This window comes from Ursus maritimus, unplaced genomic scaffold (assembly GCF_017311325.1).
Source record: "Ursus maritimus isolate PB19 unplaced genomic scaffold, ASM1731132v1 scaffold_9, whole genome shotgun sequence".
Taxonomy (NCBI): Eukaryota; Metazoa; Chordata; class Mammalia; order Carnivora; family Ursidae; genus Ursus; species Ursus maritimus.
Genome location: NW_024427107.1, coordinates 47207753 through 47218313, shown reverse-complemented (window position 1 = coordinate 47218313; position 10561 = coordinate 47207753). Strand labels below are relative to the sequence as shown.

Below are 10561 nucleotides of genomic sequence, written 5' to 3'. Positions count from 1 at the left end.
ATACGAGCACTGGGGACATTTTCACGCGGTCACGAGGCTCTGTAACCTCACCAGCACTGGGCCCACCCATCACGGCCATTAGGAACTCGTTTCCATAAAGGAGCGCGGTATCCCGCGGGCGCAGAAACCTCAGCCTGGGCGGGCAGTCCCCAGGCATAGCCTGTGGAACCCTCAAAAAGCGTAGTGCTCTGGAGGGGGGTGTTCCGGCGAAGACCTTCACAGGCCTCCCTTACAGCCTCTCCAGGCAGTGCACGCGTGCCGCCGCCCCTGGCCCAGTACAACTCCCGGCGTCTTGGCCGGCAGAGAGCCGGCCCAACTCTCCCTGCGCCGGGGCCAGCGACAAGCTTGAGCGTAGGCGCCTGAGGGGTGGAGGCGCGGGACGACGCTGCGCTCCGGCCCAGTCGCGTCCCTTTTCCCTCGACCGCCCCCGTCCGCGCGCCAAGAGCTCCGCGGGCGGAGGACCTGCGGCCCGTGGGAGGGCGGGAAGCCACCAGGCGGTCGGCACCTGCAACCGGGGTCGCCCGTCCTGCCCCGCCCCCTTTCGCCCCCCCACGCCCTGTCCCTAGTCCCTCGTCCCTGTCTCACGCCTTTCTCTTCCGCTCCCTCCCTTCGCCCCAGGCCGCAGCCCGGCTCCGCCCCGCTCGCGCGGCGGCCCGGCCGGCTGTGACGTCACCAGACCCCGCCCCCTTACCATAAATACTGGCGTCGCCGGCGCCGCCTTCCCACACTCTCTGGCTTTTCGTTCGGCTGCAGTGTTTCCTTTTTTTCCACCTTCTCTGCCTCTTCTCATCCTTTCTCGTTCTTCGGCTCTGCAGTGTGACGAGGCCGAATCCTCTCCCCACCCAGTCCTCGCCATTCTTCTTTTACTCGCGCTGTTGTTCTATTTCTCCTTTCGGCCGCCGCCGCCACTGCTCCACAGCTGGTGTCGGTGCCGCGCTTTTTCCCCCACGTCGTCCCCGCAGCCTATGGCCCAGGCCGCCTTGGGTATTTCTGCTCAAGGTAACCACATCCCTCTTTAAAAATTCCGCCGAAAAAGAGAAGACGCTTTACCCGACTCTTTGGGCCGTTATCTCACGTGAGTACCGACCCGAGGGGCGCGGGGGCGCGGGGCCGGCCTCGGGGAGCTGCCAGGTGTCTGCCGGCTGGGCCCCGCCGCCCGGCCGGCGGCCCCACAGCGCCCCACGGCCGGCTGCCTCGAACATGGCGGACGACGGTGTGTGTGGTGGCGGTCGGTCCCTCCGCGGCGGCGGCGGCGGGCTGGGGTGGAGGGCGCGCTTCGGGGCCCTCAGGCTGCCGCCTGCCGCTCGACGGAGCAGGAGCCGCCACGGTTAAAGCGAGGGGGCGTGTGCGTGTGGGGGCGCTCGCGGGGGTCTCCGCCGGGGGTCGGCGTAGTCTCCTGGCGGCGTGCGGCCCCCACCCCTCTCCCGTGGTGCATTGCTGTTTCCGGGGAGGGGGCCGAGCCGCAGCCCTGAGGGGCCTTGGTCCCGCAGCCCCGGCCCGGAGCCCGGTCGCGCCGTCGCCCCCGGTATCCCCGCAGGCGGCGCGAAGGGCTGCAACGGCTGGGGCCTTATGAATGGGAGCGGGGCGGGTCTGGCGGCGGCCTCCTCTGACAGCTGCCGGAGGAGGACGGGTTCTTGGGGGTGCGGGGAGTGCGGTCCCCCTCTGGTGGAGGAAAGTTGACGCCACTCGGGGCCCGGAGGCAGGGAAGCCCCGGTGTCAGGTAGCGAGGGAGAGGCCTTTGGCCCCTTCTGGAAGCCTCGGGGCTGCTGCTCCGCCTCCTGCGGCGCTCCTGATTGGGCCAAGTCGCCTTCACTCACCCCAGTCACCTCCTGGAGCCTGAGGATTAGTCACCATGGCTTCGTTTCCCCGTCCGTGCCACGATTCCTGGGCAGTGAGAGGGAGAACGGTAGGCTTAGGTGGCTTATCAAGTGCTATTTTGACTGCCAGCAGGAATGATGGTGACGTGTTTTAACTCTAGCCCAAAATATTTCTTGAGGGTGTATGTTTCTTGGGCTACACTGCTGGCTCGGAAACCTGAAGGCGGGTACACAGTTTACAGCCCCATGATGTTCAGATTTAACTGGGTTTTGTGGTGGCATCTTGGATCTGTTCAGATGTTTTCTGTTCCGTGGTGTTTCCACCTTTCAGCCCACAGCTTGGGTGGGAACCTAAGGAGTCTTGAGGGAGAGAGAAGTGCTCTGTGATGGGAAAGAGTTGATGGGACGAACCTGGCAGAGATACGGCTAATGATTGTCGGGCAAGGCCCTAATCTTTTAATTTTTTACAAATGTGAGAGTGCAGATGCTGGCCATGAAGACAACAGAAGCCCCGAGGAGTTTACATTTAGTAGGAAAGATAGGCTCCTAGTGATTAAATGTGATACAGTCGGTGCAGTGATCAAGTAATCAGTGACTTCTCTTTTGCCATTCAGGTTTAATTTATACATTTCCAACCATATAGAGAAGGCGAAAGAATTGTACCCTCTCCTAGATGCATTTAACAGCATTTTGCTTTATTTGCCATCCTGCTATCCTTTCATCAATTCATCTCATTTTTCCATGTATTTCAAAATTGGAGACGCCAGAACGCTTTACCCTTCTGACTTCAGTTCATAAGCCCGTATCATAGTTTAATACTGTTTATTCCTTTAAAAAAAAAAAAACCTTTGGATAATATTCATGTAAAATGCACAGATTTAAGTGTATCATTTTATGAGTTTTGACAAAAAAATAGAGTTGTGTAATGCAAACTGAGCAAGATATGGAGCGTTGCCCTCACCCCAGAAACTCCCTTTGCACCTTCAAATGCCATCTCCCCCTCCCCCCTTCCAGAGGCAACCAGGATTCTGATTTTTTTTAAAACCATAGATTAGTTCCGTCTATCCCAGAACTTCCATGTAAATGGAATTATACTGTTCAGCATTATTTTGTATAAAAGGCTATATAACTCAGCAGGTTTTTGATATTCATCTGTGGTACACATGTCAGTAGGTTGTTACTTTTATTCCTCAGTGGTAGTCCATTATGTGAATACTTTGCCTGAGTTTATAAAATAAACTGTTTTGGAATAATTTTAGACTTATAGAAAAGTTGCAAAGGTAGTACAGAGCTGTGTACTTCTCACCCAGTTCACATTATTATTAGCATCTTACTGTGGTGCATTTGTCAAAACTAAAAGTGATTTTGATGCGTTACTATTAACTAAACTGCAGACTTAATTTGAATTTCATCAGTTTTTTAATGTCCTTTTTTGTTCCAGGATAATCCAGGGTACCACATTACGTTCAGTTGCCGTGTCTTCCCCAGTTGTCTCAGATCTATGATAGCTTCTTAACCTAGTTTGTCATGTCCTTGACAGCCTGGAGAAGTATTGGCCAGATATTCAGTAGAATGTCGCCCAGTTTGGCTTATCTGATATTTTTTCTCATAATTAGACTGAAGTTTGGGGGTTTTGGAAAGAATACCACATGGCAACTTTGAAAGTCATTGGTAAAGGCATTTGATATGTGTCATTCAGAGAAATACTGATAATTTGGGGCTACTAGGCTTTGGGGTAGTAACTATAAAAGTGATGGGAGGGTTTTGGGTTTGTGTGTTGGGGGGGGGGTAGTGACCTGTAGCTGACCAGTCAGGACTAGTTCTACCTATGCTCGTTCACCTAGATGTAGCAAGAGACATTCTCTTCAGTTAAAGAACTAGATCACAATGTTGTGCATAATCCAACAGATTTACACATTGCATTCTAAATGAGAATAATTACCTTTTCCTGTACCTCCTTTTCTCCACATTTTCATTTAATTTCCTTATGGTTTATTTTAACTGTACAAATAATTCTATTCTGTGTGTAAATGGCCCTCTTAACCCTGTGTACCCCTTTTATTTTACTAAAACGTGCCCTTCATATTTTAGGGACTTCATTTCCTATTAGTATCTTTTTGTTAGATGGAAATGTTTTAGGGATCATGCTGAAGAACATTTTTGAATGTCTGAAGTTTAATATTCTTAACCTTTTACATCTCTGCACTTGGGTTGCATTAAGCAAAATAGCTGTGTGGATAGATGGGGGAAGGGAGATGAGAGTGTCTCACCCAGGATAATTATCCTATTCCTTAGGATAATTGAAAATAAACTCTGTCTCTGTCTCCAGCATGAGTCAGCTTTTAATTTATTTTTAAAATTATTTTGGTGTGGGAAGAATCAAAATCTTTGTTTTGTTGGAGTGCATCATTTGGAATCTAATGTAAGGTTATAATCACCGTTACATGTTGGTATGGGTTCTTGACTCATTTTAAGAGTGTGAGCAGATTCTCCTAGTAGGTTGAAAGAACCACAAGGATGCTTCTATCCTGGTGGAGATGAGAGATGCTTTATTTTTATTTTATTTTTATTTTTTTGAAATGCTTTAGAGATGCCTAGAGTACTTCTGAAATTTCTCTGATTCTTAACATTCTAATTTCTAGTTTCATCATTTTTCTGGTTTCCTCCTTATCACCCTTTTTAGCAAATGCTGTCAGGTTATATTGCTTTAAAGTAGCAACCACCTAAGTATGATTAGAAGTATAGATACAGCAGTTAGAGGTGAGAAGTCGATCCAAGCAAACCATAATAGGTAATAACCATTGCTAAAACGTAGTATTTTGTAATATGCTAAGCTCTTTTCACATTTGTATGTTGTTCTAGTGATTATAGACTTAAGTCTAGGTAGGTTAAGGTATAAGGAAGAGAGGTGTAAACCTTAAGTTCCTTGCCTAATGTACAAAGCAGCTATCGAGTGTTATTTCACATACATGATGTATCAGCTAAGTCATAGATCTTTTTGGTATGTAGTAAGGTTTTACACTTTAAGTAAAGAACTTGGAATTTGGAGAGTAAAAGAAATGTTCTGGGTAGTTCCAGATTGCAGATCATGCCAGAACATTATACATCAGGTTGATAAAGGGTACTTGGAAATTTTCAATTTTAGGCCACTTAGAAATGCGGGTTTTTGAAGGATAAATAAAAGTGAAAATGAAATTAGATGAAGGCTGGAAACTGAGTGGGTAGATAAAGCAAGTTGGTAAGGGACCAGGCCCTGTGAATATCGTACTATAGCAGCTTGGAAGTTTTTACTACAGAAAAAAGTGCTTTGGTGAACCCTTTGAAAACATTAGTGTAATGTGACTAATGAAACACTCTTTAAAACTGAAATTTATTACTACAGTTAATATTTAAATCAGTTTAATCTGCTTCAACTTTTTTTTTTTTTTTTAACTTAGGACTATTTACTACTACTTCTGTTTCATTCTTTAGGGCGAACTTTCTGACCAAGTATACAACTACCCAGAGGGCCTAGGAGAAGTGCTGTATAGAGAGCAGTTCGACTTCAACGCTGAGCCACCTTGGGAACCTAGCTGATGATAGGGGGGTTCCATCTCCTAACTTGTCCATGTAAGTATTTTCACATCTAAGCTGGGGGTCTTGTAAGATTGAAATAAAGGAGAGTTTTTGTTGCTCGGTGTTTTTCAAAACTTGAAAGTATACTTATCTCTTAAAGTGAAGTGACTCTTAGAGCTCTTTTAAGAGTTCTAAAATAAAGGCTTGACAGTTACGGGTATACTGATTCAGTTTTGTATGCATTGTTTACCAATGATTGGATCACTTCATTTATTTTGAGTACATAACAAGTGTTGTTATACTTAAGTACATACCACAAGCCCAAGTTTTAGGAAATCCTACTAGTCCAGGTTTTAATATAAGTTGGAAAGATTTTGTATTTTTGTTTTTAATTCAAGGTGTAGGCAGTGGTTTATTCCATCATTCAACTGTTTAACTTGGTGAATTTTTAAATATTTGGGCTTAATCAGAAAAAAGAGACATTTAAATAGAGCAAAAGATTCTGTTCTTCATTCCACTCACCGACTCACTGAAGCTATGTACCCCATAATATGGGATGTAAGAGGTGAATCTTCCTGCTTTCTAGGTTTGAGCATCTTGCCAGGTATAATGTGATCACTAGAGTTTAAAATTGTTTCATAAAATGACTTTATAGGATACTCAGCTGGTGGGGAAAAATTGGTTGTTTTTAGAGGACTTATTGAGAGATGTATGTATGTCTCCCACCATGTCACTTTCTGAACAGATTTTCTTGGATAAATTTTGACTGTATGTAAAACTCTGTGCAAAATATAATTCTATAGTAAACTGTTCTTTGAATTTGTGCTGCTAGATTTGTATAATTTTTTAAAAATTTATGATAGGTTTCTTGCTATTGAAATTTAGGTTTTGAGGTTTGGATGTTTCTAAGTTGTCCAGACACTTGGAGGAAATAATTGAAATTTTCAGGAAAGTTTATGGTATCAATTTAGTGTTCCTATAGTCTGATGTTAAATAGATTCTATCAAATAAAAATGTTTTTCTATCTAATTAAAGTAAGTTAAAGCAGACCTTTTCAACACATTTGCAAGGCTAAAGAGAAGAGAAAATAAACAGTTTAATAGGATTTCCTGGAAGTTCTGGCAGAAACCCAACTGGAAGATTTCTCATACTGGCTTTCTCCTAGCTATGTGAGTTTGAGCAAACTGCTTATTTTTTAAGTCATAACTATAAACAGTTCCTTTAGCCCTAAACTGATAACAATGATTTTTCATTTTTGAGTGTATTATGCACCCCTTGTTAATGTAGTGTGGGTTTTGGGATTTTAGCGTCATCTGTAACAGAAATGCAGAATCTCAGCCCCACCCAAACCTGACTCAAGCTGCATTTTAACCAAGTGGCTTGTATGAATAGTAAAGAGAAGCATTGTTGCTGCCATCTCAGTACCAAGTCAGTTATCTCTTAATTTTTGATAGTCATCTGTTCTGTTTCCAATATATCTGATATTTCCCCCTCATATTATGATTACAGGGTGTTAGCTTGGCCTCTTGGAGAATGTTATATATATACAAAGTATGTGTACTATAGTACCATTCTGAAATCTGAGAAATTTTAAATTCAGAAAAGATTGACTCCGAAGGTTCTTGACTAGAATTAGTAGAAATGGCAAGAGAAAGTTCTACATTCCAGAAATGTCCTTAGATATCAGTAGGAGTTTGTTGTACTGGACATTAAAATCCTGTGGAGCAACAATACTGTTTGGAAAACCAGAGTCATTAAAAGGGCTTAACACACTGGCCTTTGTGGAAAACACTTGGCAATACAAAGCATATAGCCCTGTGAACTCTATTTGAATAGTGTAATATTCCACTAGTTCTGTACAAGTGGTCTAAGCTCTAGGATTTCTCTTCAAAGTTAGGTTTTTAAATCAGGTAACCATCTGAATTTTGAGATAGTTCATTAAGTATTTGGAAACTTGGGTAGTTGCTTACATAACGAGAGTTTTTCTTTGAAAACTTCTCTTTGGAGTATGTATATGATGTAATATATGAGCACTATAAAGATTTTTAACACTTGTTGTAACACTAGTATTATCTAAGATTAATGAAGGTCCTGTAATTGTGGAAAAGCTTTTGAATGCCTTTAAAAAAGTTCCTTAGGCCTTTATGATGGTGTGGTCATTCCCCCCCCCCCNGGCTAGATTCTCAAGTTATTTTAGCTGTCGCTGTTTTAGAATTAATAAATTAGCCTAATGGAAAAAATTTAAATAGTCCTTTCCAGAAAACAAATCTCTTCTAACCAACTACTTTTTATTAGCAGATCTGGTGATGAAGTCAGATTGAATTAATCATTACCATATACTTTTTAATAAGTTGTATCTAAATCTAGAAGTAGGTTTCAAGGAATTGAGTGGTTTAAATGGGCTTTTAAAATTTGTCTAAAATATTTTACGTGGTTGTCATTAGTTGATCGTGTAGGAACTTCATAAGAATCATCAGCATTTTAAATATTCCTGTTTTGTTTCCTAATTGGTGATATTTACATATGCCCTAACTAAATTGGAATTATTTTAACTAGGGAAAAAATGTTCTGTATGAATTTACTAGTATTTTCTCATGTTTTGCTGTTGTCAGTAGTAAAGTCAGGTTTTTGATTTACTATGGAGAAAATTTAGTTTGGATAATTTACAGATTCTGTGAATGCAGACAAATTCAACAGAACATTCATTAATGGTTGTTGGTGCTCTCTGACCCAAAAAACAAAAAAACAAAAAACGTGAATAAAACTGCTATCCTTGAAATACACAGTTTTTAAAGTATGTGTATCCCTTGGCATACATAAAGTAGTATTTGATGGTTCCTCACTGCTGGTGTAAATTAGCAGGAAAGTATTCCCTACAGCTCAATGTGAAGATATGTTAATGAATAAAACAGTGTTTGGGGAACATGGCTTTTTTTCTTTGGACAAATTTGGGATCTTTTCTGGGAGGGCCAAAAAGATTGGAAAGCAGTATAGACCAGTTTTTAAAGGGGATAAAATGGTTCTTGCATTTATTACAAAAGACAGTTGAGCCAGGAGGATTAATAATGGCTACCAATTTTTGTGTTCCATTACATTCCCTTTGCGTGGTCTTATTTCAGTGTTTTTGAGACTTCCCCTCTCTTCCCAAAATTCTGAGACACTTAATTCCAATTAGGAGTAAATGGGGTATTTGTACCTTATAAACTATATAAAATCTAGGTAAATAGAAGGCTGTTCTACGCTGGCCATTGTTCAGAGAAGCCTAAGGAGGCTGTTGGAAGTGAAGTGCTCTCACATTGGTAAGGCTTAGGAAACTGATATTTTTTTTGTCCTTCACCTCCATTCCAGGGTCATCTTTGTACACTTAAGCAATTTGTCACAAGCTAACTGAAGTAGAGATTTAGCCATCCTTTTCTCTATTCCGATGAATAATGTGAAGAATGTTATGGCATGAATAGAAAATATTTGTGTAGCATACTGAGTTACAAGGATTAGACTGTTCAGCCTGCCTGGGCCATACTCAGCCACCATGAGGTCTTAAATGCTTATAACTAATTGACTTGGAGAAGGACCCAAGATAACAAATTAATTTCAAATGCTTCTCTCTGAACTTTCTGCCTTTTCTTCATTATCTTATGTAAACACATTTTAAATCTCTCTTCTGAACTTGCTATGGGGTTTGTTACTTTTTGTGCCCCTACAGTCTTAACTTTGCAAACTTGTGAATTGATCTTTGTTATGTTGAACAAAGTTATTTGGAGGCGGGGACATTTTTAATCTGTAATGTGTGTGGACATGTTCCTTAGAAGTTTAAAATTGCTTATGAAAATAGCATCCTCCAGCACTGCTTTGTTCAGTACAGTAGCCACTAGCCAGGTGGCTATTTGAATTTTAAAAGTTAAAACTAAGTAAAATTTAAAATTCGGTTCTCAGTTGCATAAGCCACATTGTGAGTGCTGGGGAGCTATATGTGGCTATTGGCTATTTTTGGGCAGTGATAAAATTTCAGTTATCACAGAGAATTCTTGGACAGCATTGCTCTCAGGTATTCTGTGAACATAAGTAGCCGTGATAATCTTAAAACATCGATTAAGAATCGTAAGAAATTGCACGTTCTCTTCTTTCTCCTTATATTTAATAAAACTTCTTTAACTTATAGGGGCTTTTCAATTTTATATTTTAGCTGAATCCTTTTTTGTTGTTTTTGCTGAGTTCTTTACCATGCTCTTAGGATGGAACTCCCTAGTATGGTTTATGTGCTTATGCAGACAGTATTAGGTTTATGTTGAATATATGACTTTTCACCTAGTTCTTTTTGCTGCAAGGATCCTCTGATGCCCAATTTATAAAGAGCTCCTAAATATTATACCTTCTTATCCAGGTTCAACATGGTCAATGTATTCTCTTTGGCATGACCAGAAGTAGGAAGGGGTCTTAGTATGTTCAACATGGACACTGTAACAAAAATGATCCCCAAACCATCCTCAAAATGAGGTATTTGCTATCCTAAATTCATGAAGAGCTCCTGCAAGTAAAAAAAAAAAAGGAAAAATGAGCAAAAGAGTTGAAGACCATTCTTCACTAAAAACCTAGCAGTTCTATGTAGCCCTAAACCAGTGCTACCTGAACTGCCAGTCAGCAAGCTGGGCTCTTGTACCACAGTGTAAAGTAGTGTACTGTTTGGTTCTTAACTTCTGAATCAGCTAGTTTGCAGGCCATAGTTTGAATAGCACTGCCTATTAGGTATATAAATAACAGAAGTTCTGTCATAATTAATATGATAAGTAATGTGGGAGGTAACCCATGGATCCAGTTCAGATATATAAATGTATATCTACACAAAATACTACACAGCAGTGAAGATTAATGGATTCCTGTCATATCTATCTGCATGGCTGAATGGAGACTATAAAGTTGAACAGAAGTCAGCCATGGTAGATGAATAACAGGGAAGCTAGTTATAGTTCAAAACCAGTAAAACTGAGGTTTTAGGGGCATATAGAACAATAAAACTATTAAATAACAAGGGAAAGTGGTTAGAAAAGCATGAACATGCTTATTCTAGGGGACATGCAACCACTGCCACCTGGGAAAGGTGTATAGTATAGGACTTCTAAGGTATTCTGTTTCTTAACCTAGTATTTGCTGCAGCCATTGTATTGCACGTGTGTTTTATATAATCTTTCTTC

The 10561-nt window shown here is 41.7% G+C and overlaps 1 protein-coding gene across 5 annotated transcripts in view; it reads left to right on the top strand.

The window, feature by feature from the left end:
* The first annotated feature begins 726 nt into the window (after window positions 1-726).
* The window catches only part of AZIN1 (antizyme inhibitor 1), a 29694-nt gene continuing 19859 nt past the window's right edge, over window positions 727-10561 (top strand). For all 5 annotated transcript variants that reach the window (XM_008689227.2, XM_040625826.1, XM_040625827.1 and 2 more), the window contains exons 1-2: window positions 727-1075; window positions 5289-5426. The gene's annotated coding sequence lies outside the window, so the exon portion shown is untranslated. The remainder of the gene's footprint in view (window positions 1076-5288; window positions 5427-10561) is intronic.